Source organism: Pelophylax lessonae, assembly GCF_965119305.1.
Source record: "Pelophylax lessonae genome assembly, chromosome: 11".
Classification (NCBI taxonomy): domain Eukaryota; kingdom Metazoa; phylum Chordata; class Amphibia; order Anura; family Ranidae; genus Pelophylax; species Pelophylax lessonae.
In genome coordinates this window covers 187,910,079-187,927,602 of record NC_138778.1, presented here as the reverse complement: position 1 = coordinate 187,927,602, position 17,524 = coordinate 187,910,079, and the positions used below count along the sequence as shown (strand labels likewise).

The 17,524-nt window shown below is 43.2% G+C and overlaps 1 protein-coding gene across 2 annotated transcripts in view; it reads right to left on the bottom strand.

Annotated features, from left to right (window-relative positions):
• Window positions 1-16,331, bottom strand: part of KANSL1 (KAT8 regulatory NSL complex subunit 1) — a 233,457-nt gene extending 217,126 nt beyond the window's left edge. The window contains exons 1-3 of one of the 2 annotated variants that reach the window (XM_082271986.1): window positions 16,277-16,331; window positions 8,480-8,551; window positions 3,178-3,294 (exon numbers count right to left, since the gene is read on the bottom strand). The gene's annotated coding sequence lies outside the window, so the exon portion shown is untranslated. Of the gene's footprint in view, window positions 1-3,177; window positions 3,295-8,479; window positions 8,552-15,701; window positions 15,816-16,276 lie in introns of those variants that run through there. The other variant, XM_082271987.1, reaches the window with a different exon arrangement.
• Window positions 16,332-17,524: the final 1,193 nt, after the last annotated feature.

Genomic DNA, 17,524 nt, shown 5'->3' with positions numbered 1-17,524 from the left:
ACATCTTCATGTTAAATGATCTGGAAAAATTAACTGATAGCACCCAATCAGATTTCAGCTTTATTCAGTTAAAAAAAAAAAAGAAAGAAGAGAACAGTATATTTTACTAAATCAAAAACCAAAAGAATGCATCTCTGTCTGAATTCAAACAGAATATAAGTTACATAAAGATCAGAATTCTGTCCACAATCTACATTGCCACCACCAGTGACATCATTATGCAAGATGGAACCCCAGAGAACAAATATTCCAAACGGCATCTAGAAATCCATCACTAGGACCCATACCCTAGTAAACCAATATGACCACAGCATAGTGAAAGTCTTCATAGCAAGTTGTTCAAAAGATGCCTAAAACTACAACTGCTGTGTTGTGATTATCCATAGCATTCTCAAGAACGACACAGACAGCCATGTCAGAAATGTAAAGTATAAGTGCACTTGAAGATAAAGTGAATTTATCCTTTTTGCCCCTTTGTCCTGACCTAACCAAACCCTCACTCTCCCTCCACAGATGCATACTTACCTCCATCCAGGGGCCACCGCCTCTGATGATTGTTTACATGCAGCACCCCAAGTCTCAGTGTCCTGGTTAGACTTCTATGGAGTCATATCAGAGGCTGAAAACGCCCCAAATAAAGCCTCGTACACACGATCAGACTATCGGACGATCTTTCGTCCGTTTTTTGTTGCATGCTGGACTCGTATGGAAAGTGAAGAGGTTACTTTCATATAAAAATTCCCGTACGACAGAATTCAACTCCAGAAGTGATGTCATGTGTTGGATTGTTTGTATGTCTTCTTTCGTTTCTGAGCATGCCTAGTCTTGCTCTTGTGATTTTTTTCGGACTAAAACTGTACTAATTAAACGTAAATCGGACGTTGTGTTGACGTACGATAAAAAATGTTACAGCCTGCACATCCAGATTTTGTCGGCTATAGAAAGCACTATACTAACAATCCGAAAATAGGCAGATCGTTTGCCGGACAAAATTTTACTTCCGATTTTCGTATCATGTGTACGGGCCTTAAGTCTATGAGGCTGCAATGCTTAGGAGTGGTTAGGGTACAAACATCAGAGGCCATAGCCGTCAGATCCAGGTAAGAATGCATTTGTGGGGGGTGGTGTGGGGTGTGCATTTGATTAGGTCAGGGCAAAAAGAATACGTGCACTTTGGCCTCAAGTCCGCTTATCCATTAGCACAGGAAATTCGATTGAAAGACAACATCTGATTAGATCTTCGATCTCACTACCAGTACGCAACATTTAACTAAAGTTGTGCCAAATAATCCTTACGGTTTGTATATATCAATTCTCTTTTTCCACAGAAAGAGGAAACTTATGCATAGGACATTTTTAAAGTAAAGCTCTCACAAGCCTGGGCCATTCACAGTAAGCATATGAATAGATGAAGAAAATACTTTAGGTGAAAACTTCATATCAAAATGATCATTACACGCAGAGTTATAGGCGGCTGAATTTATATGCAAGTCTTCGCGCCGGTTCACACTAGGTCGCTCCGACTTCGGGGGTGACCTGTGAAGTCCCGTGCACCGCGACTTTGGCGCGACTTGCACGGACTTCATATAATGAATGTCTATGCAAGTCGCTCCGAGGTCGCCCCGAAGTAGTACAGGACCCTTTTTCTAAGTCGGAGCGACTTGTGTCGCTCCTATTAGAACGGGTCCTGTAGCACTGCATGGACCGCGACGGACCGCGACTTGTCAGGCTGACAAGTCGCGGTAGTGTGAATGAAAACTTCACCTTCTTGTAAAAGCGGCAGGCCCACCCTTTCTACCTCTCATGCCTTCCTGTTGATCTTTTAGCTTGCAATGTTTTTTCAAATTTAATTTTGAAAAGAAACAATAGGGGGAAATTTCCTAATTCTGGAGCACACAGAATCTGGTGTAGCGGTGCATGGTAGCCAATCAGCTTCTAACTTCAGCTTGTTCAATTAAGCTTTGACAATAAAACCTGGAAGCTGATTGGTTTCTATGAAGCGCTGCACCAGATTTTGCACTCTCCATTTTTAGTAAATCTACCCCAATGTAGGACCTATTTGTCCTTAAAATATAACTAAAGGCAAAACTTTTTTTTTTTTAAGTTTTGGACAGAGTGGAGAGGGATTAGAACACCTGTCAGTTTTTATTGCTGTCTGTGCCCCCATTAGGGAGATTCCCCCTCTCTGTTTGTCCGGTTTATCATTATCATTGAAAATGAAAGTAAAAGAAAATCCCAAATTTTGGGTTGTCCCCAGAAAATAAAAAAAGGGGAAATGTTCCAATGGGGACACTAATTCGGTTAACCCAGGGGTCCCCAATAAATTCCCTTAATTTGCAGAGATTTCCTCTCACTTCCTGTTTGGCTATGGAACAGAAGTGATGGGAAATCTCCACAATTGGACACAGACAGCGGGAAAAAAAAGTCTGACAGTGGTTATAACCCTCCCTTGCTCTATTCCAAATGAAAAAAAAAAAAGTTTTGCCTATTAGTTCTACTTTTATGGGAAAGACTACATCACTGACCAATAGGAAGACCTAAAGCTGGAACTGCATGGGTTTGTGGCAATTTATTGTCAAGACTTATTTAGTTTTAGATAAAGTGGGAAAAGATTAAAAAGCCCGCCGGGCATCTGCTGCCATTTAAGGCTCCTGTAGAGAATTTTACCCTTGCTTGCTGTCCTGCTGACCTTTTACCAGTCAGGAGGTGAGGGAAAATCTGCAACATGGACAACTATATCTATAAAAATCTGACAGGGGTTCTAGCCTTCTCCTACTCCACTATAGAAAAAACATTTTATTTCTGTCTGTGATTCTGCTAGACATTCCTCTCACTCCCTGTTGGGTAAAGCTTTGTCAGCAGGACAGGAAGTGAGGGGAAATCTCTGGGATAAGAGTTAAAACCTGACAAAGATTCGAATCCTTACAAATTCCATCCAAAACTAAAGAAAAAAAAAACGTGGCCTGACATGCACTTCTTTTTAATTCCATGACATCAGTAGCTGACTTCAGGAACAATCTGTCAATATACTTCTAGATAAAACATCTCATTCCTATTTTATCTAATATAAAATTTTCTAGTAAATTGTACAAAAGAACACCTTTTAACAAAAGCAAAATGATGGAACTGTCCATTCCATGCGATAACATACAAACTGCCCTCTTCCAAGATGGTTACCTGGATCCAGAAGACCCCGAGGCAAGGAGATGATGTGCCAAATCCGATGCAGTCATGGCAGCCATAACACAAATTAGATGTAGAAGCAGAGAGGAATTCATCCTGGCCAGACTCCAGCTGTGGATAAACCAGAAACATAATTTACAAAATAGAATTCTTCACTTTATACACCTAATAGGACTATAAATACATTTCCATTGCTTGTCATCTTCTTACCACCCAAAAGCCACAAAGGCTTTGCATAAATATAATGAGAGATCTTTATTTTTTGTAGCTGCACCTATGCAGATCGTCTGATGCTGGCCATCTTGTTGAATAATCTCCATCATATTACCTTCCATACTATTGAGCATAAGATTATTTGAATATAAACTGAATGAACGGTTTTGGAAGATCATTGCATTGCATATAACAATCTAGGATGTGGATTAAAGCGGTTGTAAACTGAGGCTAGTTAAAAAAAAAACACCTGTGAGGCGATTGCATAATGTGCTAGTATGGATTGCATACAAGCACATTTTAAAATACTTACCTTAGAACGAAGCTAAGGGGGCTGCTGTCTTCCCCTGGTCTTTCTTCCAGGATTGCGAGTTCTAGCTCTGCGATTGGCCGGAGCATAACTCCCACGCCCTCAGTTCCGGTGTCCTGCCGAAAATTCCAACCACGTTATTTCCAGTGAGTGTACACTGGGAATAATTGGAGATTTCGAGCACTTGGTGTTTTCACACAACACTGGCAGCCTATACCCCGAGTACATGGTATAATTAGTGCAGATTCTTACACCGCCCGCTAGTAACCAAAAACATGGCCGCCTCCAAGGCGGCGACAACTGCCGTGCGGATTTACAATCTGCACTAATTATACCATATACTCTGGTGTATAGGCTGCCAGTGTTGTATGAAAACACCAAGTGCTCGAAATCACCAATTATTCCCAGTGTACACTCACCGGAAATAACGTGGTTGGAGATTTCGGCAGGTTGGAGTTTTCGGCAGTACACCGGCACAAAGCCCTCAAGTTCAAGCAAGGTATGCCAGACTTTCAGAGCGCATGTGCCGATGAGGTCACCGGCTGCATCTAGGGTGAATATCTCCTAAACGGTGCACGTTGAGGAGATAAATCATTTTGCCTACAGGTAACCCCTACTTTAGGCTTACAGGTAGGTAAAAATGATAAAGCAGGCTTTACTACCACTTTAACTTAAAAAAATAAATAGCTTGAAATCCAGTTGACCTTTACGTTTTCAGACTATGATGAGACCACAATCCATCAAGACCAGTGGTATAATAATAATATCAGCATTCATACTCAAAAGCTTTTGAAGCCATGAGGAAGATTTAAGCTGGATACACACTATACAACTTTTGTTGGTAGATTTCCTTTAGATTTACCTTCAACTATGTAGTGCAAGGGCCTGCCTGACTGCATACAAATTGAAAGTGTTCAGGACTGACCTCATATTATATGGTTTTGGTAAGTCTAAAGGAAAAAAATCTAAAGAAAATTGTATAGTGTGTATCCAGCTGTACTAAAGCCTCGTACACACACAACTATTTTCCGCCGACCGGTCACCCGTCTTTTGTCCAGAGTGGTGTTTTGTTGGTTGGAATGTGCCTAGACTGCACTGGACTTTTGTCGACTGACAAAATTCTACTTCAGAAGTGATGTCATGTGCTGGTTTGCTTTCTTTGTGTTCTTTCATCTCTGAGCATGCCCAGTCTTGCTCATAAGATTTTTCCCTGTCGAAATCTGTACTGACTGCACGAAAATCGGACGTGTTTTGACGGAGGACAAACATTTTATAGCCTGCACACCAGATTTTTTTTCGGCCGAAAAGTCGGAGTTGGTTGTCGGAAGCATCATACTAACAAGCCGAAAATCGTCGGATCGGTCGTCGGACGAAAATTCCCTGCCGAATTTTGACGCGTGTGTACGGGGCTTTAAACCAAGGCACAGCAGACAATCAGCTTCTTAGTTCAGCTTGTTCAATTGAGCTTTGACAATAAAACCTGGAAACGGATTGGTTACAATGCAGAGCTGCACTAGATTCTGTGTGCACCAATTTTAGTAAATCTCCCCAAATAAAACAAAAGAAATCATCCAAACAAAACTGGCCACCAAAAAAGATGATTCCTAACACAGCGCCAATGTATTAACGCTAACACACTCTTAGTATAGATAGCAAAATTACAGAAAGATAATAATGATAATAAGTGATGCTAGCTAGCATTAAAAGTAAATAACATATATAAGAAAACTAATTTTGGATTTCTTTCTATGGGAAATTAATTTTCTTAAATCTCCCCAAATGCCTGGTCTATTGCTCAAAAAGGCAAGGGGGTCTCAAATAGGGATTACAAAGGAGCCCCATGGGAAGCCAGGTAGTTTGAACGATGCAAAGATGGGCATGATCCCAATAAATGTTGTTTAAAAACGAAGAAGAATTCCAGGTATGAATATTTTATTCATAGTTACATTGAGCCAGGTTGGACCAATGTATATACTATGTATATACCATACCTGGACGATAACCCTGGAAGCTGGAAATCACTGATCTATTTCAGAGATCGCCACTTGCTTCAGGGTAGTGCGTTAAGTGGCTGCCCTGCTGCATTGTGAACACAGATCAGGGGCTCAGCAAAGGCGCCATTCAGAGAATGCTGAGCAATATCTGAATAAATGCTAAAACTATCTCTGATTGGATAATGTGGAAAGGTGGGGTGGGGACGTTACTCTCTACACCCCATGTAATTGGACATCATTCTGGATGAATGCCCAAAAGTGTCAGATGGGAGGACATAAGATCCCTATATATAACTTGAATATCAGCAGATTTCTGCTAAATCGGCCATATTCAAGCCATGTATGGCCTTGCAATCACCACCAGACTTGACAAAAATCACTTTAAAGAACTCCAGATTTTATTTATTTTTTTAACTACTTATTTTTGCCTAAGAGTGAAGAGAGCGAAGACAAATGTACCTAATTCACTGATCCTCTAAGCCACAGGTGTCAAACACAAGGCCTGTGGGCCAAATGCGGCCCCCCCAGGCCATTTCATGTGGCCCTCGCACCTCTCATGCAGCTGTGGCAGTCCCCTTGTCTCTGCCCCCACCTTTTCTCTGTAGTCGGGAGCAGAGAGGACAGAACTCCTTTGCCAGATCTTGCAGTACTCTGTGCAGCTGCAGAAAGGCTCGTCTTTGCCCCCCCCCCTCCTCCTCAGCAGTCCGCATCAGAGAGGAGGGCAGAACTCCTTCTACAGATCCTGCACCTCTCTGTGCAGCTGCAACACCACCTTGTCTCTGTCTCCCCCGGTCTCAGCATTCAGCAGACTCTGGAAGCTGACTCCAGCCCTTCTCTCATTCTCCTCCAGACCCTGCAATTTTTCCCAGATCCATCCTCTGGTAAGGGGGTGCATTGTGATGTAAGGGTGTAAGGGAGCGTGGGGGTGCTTTGGACATCTAATCTTACAGATATAACCGGCCCTTTGAGGGAAACCATAATGCTGATGCGGCCCACGATGGAAGTGGAGTTTGACACCCCTGCTCTAAGCGCAATCCTGGTCTCTGTCACTCTGCCCAACCCCCCCCCCCCCCGCATGCTAGGGGTCTTGTGCATGGACTGTTCCTGATGTCATCATGCCCAAAGGCTGGCTCTGGATGTGAGCATGGCAGGAACAGTCCACCTCTGAACATGGGGGAGTGCTGTTTTCTGGAGGATCGGGTAAGTATAGCCTTTCTGTGGCCCCCCCAAGATGGTAAATTATTGGCTGAACAGTGACTGTATCAGATGAAGCACTGTACTGGTTACTAAATACAATAGCCAACAGTGATGATTCCGCCTTCAATTAATCTTTAGCTTGTTCAGCCTGTGGACTGAACTAGAACAAAAAAAAAAAAATTAAAGCCATGTATGTACGATTTGTAGATCCAAATCAATGCCTCTGTGTGTAGGAGATCGTTTTATACAAAATCACATAGACCTGTTGCCTTTTTCTGGGTAGAAAAAATATTACTGTTTTAGCTGAAATATGCAAAAAAGCAGAAATATGTGAATAAACTCACGTGTGTCATTTTCTGTTCAACTAAATAGACAACCTATTAAAAATTTCCTAACAATAAAACAAAGATAGGAGCGGGAATGGATGGCGGTGGAGATGGGCCGGTTCGCTGGCTGAAAGGCGCAATTCTTCTTCTTTTCTTTCTCTTGATTCCTCTTATAATCTTCTTTATCGAGACTCCTATTAGGGACCATTGGTTTCCTACCCAATGTTCTGATTTATCCAAAAATGAAATTTTTTTGATGTTGAAGAATGGTTAATTTAGGTCAGGTTTCTAGTTCCTAGAAGGACCCCTCATTACCTTACCTGGTTGCTTTGCAAACAAACAGTGCCACCCAGGTCCGAAGCTCTTCCCCACACTTTACAGTGTAATATGTTGACTTGACCCATTGCATTTCGAAAATATGGTTCCTGTTTAATAGCCCACATATGTGTTTTACCCAAATACTGAATTGAACAAATGTCTGTAAAACCTTTACTGTGCTTATATAGCAGAGTAGCCACACATCCACTACAGGAATGTCAAGTGATTGTATCCAGTTGTTATTAAAAAAAGGTTTTATGAAATTACAAAGTAGTGCAGAAAAAATTCCTTATTATTAACCAACAAAATTATAAAGTCCTTCTAGTGTAAAACGTCCAATATTCTCCAAATAAATCTTTCACACACAATCTACTCACGTGTTTTGCGATCCCCAAAAAAACCCCTCAAAGATGTTTTGACCTGTGTATGTAAATGGATTTAAAATAATATTTGATATGCTAAGGATTAATATCTCTCTCTTTGCAATTTTATATTTAATTTCTAGTAAATACTTTACTATATCGTTTTTTTGTCTTATAAATACACTTTACATTTTTGGAGAAGCATCTGAAGAGTGGATTTGGAGAAAGGAGGGAGATACCTGGAGATTGCAATCATAAACATTTCAAGCCTATCTTAACCCATTTATATACACAGGCCAAAACATCTGGTGAGAGTTTAGGTTTTTTTTTGGGGGGGGGGGGGGGAATCACAAAACACGTGAGAAGATTGTGGGAAGAAGATTTATTTTGAGGATATTGGACATTTTACACTACATGGACTTTATAATTTTGTCTGGTATTATTAAGGGATTTAAATCATTTTTATTTTTGGTATTTTTTCTGCATGGGGGGGGGGGGGATACGGGGTTCCAGCAGCTTGTGAGTATTATATGTGTGTGGATTACATCCATTTTAGAATTACAAAGTAGTACTTACACTATTTTCAGCAGCTCCATTTTGTGATTTTCACACTTCTGACTCCAGGACTCTTTATCCAGGTAGATCATACTAAAAGTAAGAGCAGAAAGTTGTTATTCTGTGTATAAAAAAAAAAAAAAGCCAACAGTTAGCTGTGATTTTACATACCATCTTTATCTAAGATCTGAGGGCTGGCAGTGGTATCCTGAGTAAAAAGTTGTCTGTGCGCTGTACGCATGAACATTCGTTCTAACGTTTACTTACATACTGTGTACATGGACCCTATTGGCTGCCACCACCGTTCAAGGTCGAAATAAATCACGTGTAGCGAGTGGCGCTGCCACTGTTGATTATATGCGATTGGGGTTTACATCTCCCCCAGAATGAACTATTCATGCGGTGGAGGCGATGTGCAGAATGGCCCTGGACAATCCTAATTTACTGCAGGCTGAGGTCATTACATGCATGTGCCACTGCCGCAGGAATGACGCGTTCAGGGGGGATATATGAGCGCTGCTGGTTAAACGTTGTTATTTCCATGTCGGCGGCGGCCCGTACGCAAGACCATCATTTTTCTAGTTTACACAGCTAAAAGCTGCAATGAAACAGTGTGCATGGTCCCACAGCATACAATACTGCGGTGTTCAGATCTGTAAAAAAAATTGGGAGCTGCATGCAGCAAGTTGTACACCTGTGTGCCTGCGACCCTAAAGGCACAGGTGTTACAGCTCTGCCTATAAAGAAGCTGCGTCATGTCCTGGAAATGTGGTACATGTCAGGTCCTGGCTCCAACAGAAAGGCGCTTATATTTTTCAACAACGAGAAAAAAATCATAATTCCCCAAAGTATACTCAAAGGTCTCCTGGAGACCCCCCACCTCCCACACACAATTTTTATATATTTACCATTTTACAGAACTGTCACATGACATGCAAAATTCTCTTCTGGGTGTTCTTAAATGATGCAGAGTGTTTTCCTGACATGATGACAATGGCACCATTCTCAGCATCACTCTCCTATAGTACCCAGGGGCGGGTCCATGACACCCTGAAGTGCAATATTCCCCCCAAAAAAAGGCTGCACCTTGGAGCTGGGGAGTCTTTAGGGGATAGCACCAGATAGGAGGGGTCTTTTATATTTAAAACACCTGGATTACTAAGAAAACCTAGAACAGGCCTTTAATACTGAAACAACTTCTTACACGGCCTCTGCCACCTTTAGGCTCCATTCACACCTGGGCGTTTTTCAGCTACAACAACGCTCAAAAAAACGTTCCAAAACGCCCAACAAGTAAAACCCCATTCATTTAAATGGCCCCTGTTCACATCTGAGCGTTTTAACGCCTGAAGCAAAACGCCTGTAGCTGAAAAAAGTACATGAGCTTCTTTTTGGGCTTCTTTTTGGGCTGATTACCAGCGTTTTTGATAGATGTCAATGCCTGCCTCCAAAAACGCCTGAAAATCGCAGTAAAATCACGGTTAAAAAACGTGAATGCAGCCTTAAAGACAATACCTGGCTGTCATGCTGAGTTCAGTCTAAAAAAAAAATTAAAGGCAGCAGCTACAAATACTATATTGGCTGTCTTTTAATAAAAGGACATTCACCTGTCCAAGAATCTAGCACTGTCATCACCCAGGCTGGTTCTTCGTGGGTCCTTGGGTTCCCAACTACGACATGTATCCTGTGGGAAGATAGCTTTGACTCTCTGCGGCTTTACAGAGGGCTTCCTTCTGCGAATGCAGGAGCTGTGCTCTGTAAATGGCACCACAGCCTCCCAGGATGTGTAATTGGTCCCAGCAGGTTGCGGGCAGGGGGAGAATTTCATGTGGAATTTTCTGCTAGATATAGGCACCCGCCCCCCCCCCCCCCCAAAAAAAAAGTATTGGGAGATGAATTGGAGTGAGAAGAGGGGGGACGGACATAAAGCAGAACTTCCCTTTTTGAGCAAAGTTCCACTTTAATTGATTTCAATACTTTTAAAGGCACCAACAAGATCTGACTCTCTGATCTGCACACCTGTACTAGGTCAGTGGCCCTGAAAATCCCGAAGTCAAAGTTCCAGGTGACCTGCCCTTTGGGCAGGAGGTATGCACTGGCATCCCCTGTATTACTCTCAGTACAAGATACCTGGGATCTGTTTTTTTTTTTTTGAATGACCCCAAAGTAGGAAAAAACTCCCCAGCCTGCCTCTTTGTTTATGTGAAAGACCCGGCCTGCACCGTATTGGAGTAAGAAAAAAAAAAAGAAGAAGAACACGCATTCGCGGTAGAGGATCCTAGTCTAAACCCAAGTGAGTGCACCCACCAGGAAGCCGTCATCTGTACTGGACCAATCAGCTGTGGCAAGGGCATTCCCCGCCTCCAAGAGAAGTATACATATGGATGAAGGGAATTCCTTGGCCGCAGGGGATTGGTCCAGTACAGGGGACAGCATCCTGGCGTGCGCACTCCTGTAGGTTCCGACTAGGATCTGAACACACACAAGCTCATCTTTGATCTAGATTCTCATATTCAATCTGGTCATTTATTCCCCAATCCATGCTAACCAGGAGTCCCCAATACTGACTGTTTTATCCAGACAGTCACCGCCAACCACGGCTGTCTGAATCCCTGACTGACTGCAATCACTGTTCAGCCAATAGATTTTCCACCCACCCCAACTCTGCGATTTTTAAATCGACATTTGTCTTATAAAGCTGGCCATAGATGGCTCGTATTTTGGCTAAATTGGCCAAATTTTGAGCTGTGGGCAGCCCTGTTGGCAAAATTTGGTAGATTCAGCCGAAATCTGAGCCATCTATGGCAAGCTTTATGAGACCAATAGACCGACAGGCGTAAAACTGCCATCACTGTGCAGTTCTTCAAAGCAGGAAGCAAAGTCTGCACCTGTAATAAACAAATACAATCACCTCCATAAATACAAGTGAAAGACACACACACACACACACAAATGTGCAGATTTTAAAGTGATTTTTTTTTTTTTTAAACATTTCTGTTTGCTAACCAAGATTGACCATTTCTATACCCCTTTATAAATTTGGCCCTGACCACTTACCCCCTGCCCTTCATTTTAAATTCTAAGATGGCGTACTTAACAATTTTTATTTTTTTATAAACTTTAGTCTCAGATTTTTTATAAAACCTATCATCGGCATTCCTCCTCTCCTTTTGATTTAGAAGATGGAGCAAATTGCTAAAGCTATATATATATATTATATTATATTATATTATATTATATTATATTTATATATATATATATACATATACACACACGTACACACACGTACACACACGTTATTACCAAAAGTATTGGGACACCTGCCTTTATATGCACATGAACTTTAATGGCATCCCAGTCTTAGAGCCGGTTCACATTTGTGCGGCTGCGGCGTTCGCATGTAATGTCAGAACGCACTGCTCCTTCATTACATGCGATCGGCTGTGCGGTGCGAGTTTAGCCATACACTTTGTATGGCTAAATTCGCACCGCACCCGCAGCAAACACGCACAGGACCCTTTTTTGCAGCCGCATCAGGATCGGATTGCACAGCGGTTCACACTTGTGCGATCCGATCCTGTGCGAACTGCAAGATCGCACTGCGATATGCGATCAAACTGGGGGTGTCGTTAAGATTACAATGACACCCCCAGCGTATCGCATATGGCAGTGTGAACTGCCCGGGGTGCGTTTGCGATGCGGGAACAGGCTGCGGATTCGCAGCCCTCCCGCATCGCATAAGTGTGAACCCGGGCTTAGTCTGTAGGGTTCAATATTGAGTTGGCCACCCTTTGCAGCTATAACAGCTTCAACTCTTCTGGGAATGCTGTCCACAAGATTTAGGAGTGTGTCTATGGGAATGTTTGACCATTCTTCCACAAGAGCACTTGTGAGGTCAGCCGCTGATGTTGGAGAGAAGGCCTGGCACACAGTATCCGCTCTAATTCATCCCAAAAGTGTTCTATCGGGATGAGGTCAGGACTCTGTGCAGGACAGTCAAGTTCCTCCACCCCAAACTCATCCATGTCTTTATGGACCTTGCTTTGTACACTGGTCTAAATCATTTGGTGGAGAGGGGATTATGTTGTGGGGCTGTTTTTCAGGGATTGGGCTTGGCCCCTTAGTTCCAGTGAAGGGAACTCTTAAGGTTCAGCATACCAAGACATTTTGGACAATTTCATGCTCCCAACTTTGTGGGAACTGTTGGGGGGTGGCCCCTTCCTGTTCCAACATGGCTGTGCATCAGTGTACAAAGCAAGGTCCATAAAGACATGGATGAGCGAGTTTGGGGGGGAGGAACTTGAATGACCTGCACAGAGTCCTGACCTCAACCCGATAGAACACCTTTTGGATGAATTAGAGCTCAGACTGTGAGCCAGGCCTTCTCTCCAACATCAGTGCCTGACCTCACAAATGCGCTTCTGGAAGAATGGTGAAACATTCCCATAGACACACTTCTAAACCTTATGGACAGCCTTCCCAGAAGAGTTGAAGCTGTTATAGCTGCAAAGGGTGGGCCAACTCCATATTGAACCCTATGGACTAAGACTGGGATAAAACAGAAACATATTTTTTTGAAAATCGTTGCTGAGGATATTAATATACCATTGTGATCTTATTGTCATAAGATGTAAAACGCCTGATTTGTGTGCGCTGGCGGCCTGTCATAAATAAATACTTTAAAAACTGCTTACCAATTGTTTTGTTTTTAACTTGCTCAGTTTCTCCAGTTTCCTTCTTTGTTTTTTTTTGGGGGGGGGAGGCAAATATTCAATTCCACCAGAATTTTTCTACCCCTTTAATAATTTAGCCCCGCCCTCCATTTTAAATTCCAAGATAGCGTACTTAACATTTTTTATTTTTATAAACTTTAGTCTCTGAATTTGTAGAAAACCCGGCATCGGCATCTGTTGCTCTATTCACCTCTTCCTAAAAATTAAATGCTCCCCTAAAATGAGCCTCCATTTTGATTTATAATATGGAGCAAATCGCTACAGCTAAGCAAGTTATAAACATAAACTTATTTTTTTTTTATTTTAAAATCATTGCTGAGACTCTTAATATACAATTGTGATCTTATTGCCATAAGATGTAAAGAGCCTGAATTGCGTGCGCTATACAGGCGCCTGTCATAAATACTTTAAAAATTGCACCCTTTTTTAAAATTTGCTCAGTTGCTATGGGCAACAGCTCCCAATATCCTTTAATTTATGGGTTGACATTCCATCCTCAAACCATTTTTTTTATACCCCTTAATAAATCTATGTCTGACCTCTAAACCCCCAACCTCCATTTTGAATTCCAAAATAGCGTACTTACCGTTGGTTTTTTTGTAAATATATAAAATTTTAGCCTGCAAATTCGTCGAAAATCTGTCATCGGAATGTGTCGCTCTTTCCGCCTCTTCTTAAAAGAAACCCCCCCCGGAAGGAGCCTCCATTTTGATTTAAAAGATAAAGCAAATCGCTAAGGCTGCATTCACACCTGAGCGTATCCTTTGCAGGCGTTTTTGTAGGCGTTTTTTCAAGCGTTTTTTGGGCGTTTTTGTAAGCCTTTTTTCGAGTGTTTTTTGGGCGTTTCTCTGGCGTTCGTTGGGAGTTTTATGAGCGTTTTTTGAAGGCGTTTTGATTTATGTTAAAAAATGGGTGTGTTAAAAGGGGCGGAGAACACCTGTGTGTTTGAAAAACGCCCGTGAAACGCTGATAACAGCGTTTTAATGCATTCCTATGGGACCAGAACAGCTCTTGATCAGCCCAAAAAGAAGCTCCTGTACTTTTTTTGACCTACAGGCGTTTTGCTTCAGGGGACAAACCGCTCAGATGTGAACAGGGGGCTATTGAAATGAATGGGATTTTGATTGTTGGGCGTTTTGAATTTACACAGATGAGCGTTTTATGGGCTGAAAAACGCTCAGGTGTGAACAGGGCCTTAAAGCGGAGGTCCACCCTAAAATTAAACTTACCTCCATCTTCATGCCCGGGATCACCTGAAAAACAAATGGATAATCGCAAATTTATTTATTTTTTTTACTTACCTTGTTTAGAAGAATAAATACTTACTGTATTTTCTGGCGTATAAGACTACTTTTGAACCTCAAAAAAATCGCCCAAAAATGGGGGGTCGTCTTATACGCCGAGTATAATATCTCCAAGGTAACCTAAGTATAAGTATTACTGGTAGATTAAAATTAGGGGGGTCGTCTTATACGCCCAGTCGTCTTATACGCCGGAAAATACGGTACCTTACTTCCTCTTCCTCCCCTCGGCGGCCACGGCGATTCGTCACTTCCTGGCTTTGCAATGATTCCTGGGAGCTGAACGTCATCGCTCCCAGGAATCAACTGTTTAGCAAGGTATGACGGCGCCTGCACCGGAACTGATGTCAGATGTCAGTTCCGGTGCAGGCGCCGTCAAACCTTGCTAAACAGCTTCTGGGCATGCCCAGAAGCTGTGCAGGGATGACGCTGCCGACCCGGAAGTGACGGCGGGGCCGGTGCAGTGCATCGTGGGACCGAAGAGGACGCAGAAGAGGATCGCGCTGGCTTCAAGCTGCCAACACCTGAGATGGCAGCGCTGGAGAATACTTTTTCAAGGTAAGTATTTCTTCTTGCAGGTAAGTGCAACCCGGGACAGATCAGAGGCTAGCCATTGTGGAATGTACTAGCCCTGACTGTCCTGGGGGTATTTTTATTAAAATTTTCCCAGGGTGGAACTCCGCTTTAAGCTACTAATTTGAAATGTATGTGTATATATATATATATATATATATATAATATGGCTTGCACTTGTATATACGGAGGTGGTTGTATTTATTACAGTTGCAGACTTTGCTTCCTGCTTTGAAGAACTGTATAGTGATGGCAGTTTACAATTTATAAATTTTCTATTTATATATATATATATATATATATATATATTAACATACATATACACAATTTTTTTTTTTTTTTTTTGCAAGCTTTTTAAAAAATGTTTAAATCATTGCTGAAAATATATATTGGGATCTTATTAAGATGTAAAGCGCCTGAATTGCGTGCGCTATACAGTCATAAATACTTTCAAAACTGCACCCATTTTTTTTTTTATTTGCTTCAGTTGCTATGGGCAACCGCTTCCCATTTCCTTCTATTTTTGGGTTGACATCCCATCCCCAAACCATTTTTAATATTTTTTTTTTTTATACCTCTTTACAAATTTATCCCTGACCCCCCCCAACCTCCATTTTGAATTCCAATATAGCGTACTTACCTTTATTTTTTTATATAAACTTTAGCCTGCGAATTTGTAGAAAACCCGTCATCCAAATCGGTCGCTCTTTTCGCCTCTTCTTTAAAATTAAATCCTTTCCCCCCGGAGGAAGCCTCCATTTTGATTTAGAAGATGGAGCAATCGCTAAATCTAAGAATTTATTTTGATATGATTATTTTTTCCCCCCTTTTAGTTGCATCCAGAACTAGGATTCCCATCAGCCCGCCCCCCTGGCCCCTCCGCGACCACCTACCCGTCCCACCAGGAAAAGCCTCCATTAGGTGTCAGTGCAGCCAAGCCGGTGTCTGCTGAGTTAACCCCTTCCTGAGTGTCCCCCTAGCCCAGCTGATGATACAAAGTTCCAGTATCTGGCCTGCCTCTGTCTAGGGAGGAATGGAGTGCAGCCATTCTCCACCTCCAGCCCTGGCCATGGCCTGGGACCAGCCGTGCCCTTCCTTCCCCTTCTCTGTATGCTCCAGGGTGCCCCCTCCCCTATGTCCCCCGGCCGCTGCCACCTGGTGCATGAGCACCCCCACCCAGCCAACCTCAGCACCCCTCAGCCTGCACCTACCTGCACAGCTCAACCAGGGCTGCTGGCGACAGCCTCACCCATCACCCTCCCCGGGAGGCGCGCGATTGGCTCACGCGGCGCAGCCCGCCCGCTGATTGGCCGAGGAGGCGTCAGTCAAGCCGCCGCGGGCGTGGCTTAGCGCCAGTTACGGTGTCCCCTGGTTGCAAAAAGGGGGAAGGGTGTTAGTCATGTCATGGTATGAGGGGAGCCCCGCTGACTGTGCCCCACTCACACACCATGTCAGTGCAACTTGTTTAATAATAATAAACCTTCTACAGCTGCCTTTTCCCCCCTCTGTACCTGTGCCACCTCACAGACATTTGGGAGACCCCCCCTTGCTCAGGGTGCAGTGTGTTATGGGTTCAGGGGTCACCAGTGTGAGAAGCAGCCATAACCTGCACTGCTGTGGTGTCCTGACAGGAGGGGGGTTGGGGGACACACAGCAGGACAGGCCAAGCACACTAAGTCAGGCCTGTGTTTACATTATGGGTGTCCCTCACATTCTGCACCTGAAAGGCCCCTGGCCAATCACAATGGTGGTATAGAGAGCGCCATGCTAAACCCTCAAGTGCCGTTCACTATTACTTAATGTATACGTAGAAGGGGAGGGGTAAAACCCCCATCGGCTTATGTTTTTTTGGAAATTTTGCTCCACTTCCTGTTTCCAAGACCCAACAGGAAGTCAGGGGGAAAGTGAGGGGAACTCCCCTGTCAGGCAGGTGTCCCCATGCTAAACATAAAACAATACAGAGGGCGCATAGGCCTAGGCTAGGGCATTATCCTCAATAAATGTCATTAATGAATGAACAGAGGTAAGTATCATACTCACAGTCGAATGATTGAATCATAGCTTGTCATACAACCATCAGCTTAGGTCCATGTAGGAACACCCACATCACAAAGAACTATCTGGCTGAAACATCGGCTAACGCGTTTTGAGGTTTCCCTCTCCCTCAGCCAACCAAAAGGAGAGGGGGAGGGGGGACACAGCAGGACAGGCCAAGCACCCCAAGTCAGGCCTGTGTTTACATTGTGGGTGTCCCTCACATTCTGCACCTGAAAGGCCCCTGACTAATCAGAATGGTGGAATAGAGAGCGCCATGCTAAACCCTCAAGCGCCGTTCCCTATTACTTAAAGTATGCATAGAAGGGGAGGGGTAAAACCCCCATCAGGTTATGGTTTTGTGGAAATTTCTTTCATTTCCAGTTCCGGAGACCCAACAGGAAGTCAGGGGGAAACATTTCCTC